The sequence below is a fragment of the Heterodontus francisci genome, unplaced genomic scaffold (assembly GCF_036365525.1).
Source record: "Heterodontus francisci isolate sHetFra1 unplaced genomic scaffold, sHetFra1.hap1 HAP1_SCAFFOLD_174, whole genome shotgun sequence".
Taxonomy (NCBI): Eukaryota; Metazoa; Chordata; class Chondrichthyes; order Heterodontiformes; family Heterodontidae; genus Heterodontus; species Heterodontus francisci.
The window spans coordinates 2,787,831-2,789,461 of NW_027141730.1; the positions used below are offsets into that span (position 1 = coordinate 2,787,831).

Consider the following 1,631-nt stretch of genomic DNA (forward strand, 5'->3'; position numbering starts at 1 on the left):
TGTCGACTATCCTCCAGTCTGACAAAGAACCATTTAATAAGACTCGCTGTTTTCTGTCCTTAAACCAATTTTCTATCCAATTGGACACTGACCCTCCTATACCACGAACCTCAATTTTGTTAACCGCCCTTTTATGTGGTACCTTGTCAAACGCTTCCTTAAAATCAATATAAACAACATCCACTGCGTTCCCTTCATCAACCTGCTCTGTTAGTTCATCAAAAAATGCAGTTAGATTAGTCAAGCATGAACTCCCTTTTATAAATCCATGCTCACTCTCATTAATTAACTCGAACCTCTCCAAGTGACTGTTGATTTTTTACCCTGATTATTCTTTCCAAAACCTTACCCACCGCTGCTGTTAATCTAACTAGCCTGTAGTTACCCGGACTGTCTTTACACCCTTTCTTGAATAAGGGTGTCGCATTTGCCACTGTTTAATCCTCTGGCACCTCCCCCGTATCCAGGGAAGATTGGAAGATTATAGCAAGCCCTTCCGTTATCTGCATCCGCATTTCCTTTCGCAACCTGGGATGTGAGCCATCCGGACCAGGTGATTTATCTTCCCTAAGCACAGCCAGCCTTTTTAGCACCTCCCTCTCCTAATTTGTACTCTCTCCATTGCCTCTACTCTCTTCACTTCGACTGAGATTTTGTCAAATTCCACTTCCTTAGTGATCACTGATACAAAGTACTCATTTAGTAGATTAACATTGCCCTGCACCTCTCAGCTTATATTATCCTTTTTGTCCCTCATAGGCCCGACTCAACCTCTTACTACCCACTTATCATTTACATGCTGCTCGAAGATTTTTGGGTTTCCTTTCATGTTGACTGTCAGTCTTTTCTCATAGAAAGAGAGAATAAGCAAATATAGATGATATAAGTATTTCCCATCCTTGATGAGGTGGAATTTTTTATGCTGTGGGTAGTAATGTCTTGGCCCACGAGTGTGGTGGAAGCAGAGAAAATCAATGATTTGAAAAGGAAATTAGATGGATACTTGAAGGAAAGAAACTTGCAGGAGGAAAGGGATCGAGCTGGTGAGTGGAATTGACTCGATTGCTCCGGGGAGAGCCAGCATGCACGTGATAGGCCAAACGACCACCTTCTGTGCTGTAAATGACTCTGTGTTGTTTCTCAAATTCAATCCACTGGTGCTTGGGAAATAATTTCAAAGTAAATTGTGCAACCGGAAAATCAGAACCAAGGCAAGGGACGCATAAGGAAGCAAATTTGCTGAAACCCGGGATTGAACCAGGGACCTTTAGATCTTCAGTCTAACGCTCTCCCAACTGAGCTATTTCAGCCCTACATTAACAACGGTTTGTTGTCCTTGTTTTGGAAGAAAATACATACATTCAAGTTTTCCAAAAAATTAAAGAACACAACATGTGAGTAATATTCCCCATTGCTTTCTCAGTACTGATGGATTGTGAAGCGGGAGACAGCCAGAAGTGCCACTGAGCCGCACAGACCCCGAGCTGAGAATGAAATGAGATCAAATTCAATCTTTCATAGTGAGATGCTGCTGAGAGGTAAGAGTCCTGAATCAAAGCGAGACTTGCTCATTTCAAACACTCCCTGTACTCTCTGCTCATGAAGCCTTACAAAAGGGAAAAACAGAATGG

General features: G+C 42.3%; 1 non-coding gene across 1 annotated transcript; it reads right to left on the minus strand.

Annotated features, from left to right (window-relative positions):
* Positions 1-1,237: 1,237 nt before the first annotated feature.
* trnaf-gaa (transfer RNA phenylalanine (anticodon GAA)) lies at positions 1,238-1,310 on the minus strand. The gene has a single exon. It is a non-coding gene; the product is annotated as a tRNA-Phe (tRNA).
* Between the last annotated feature and the right edge of the window lie 321 nt (positions 1,311-1,631).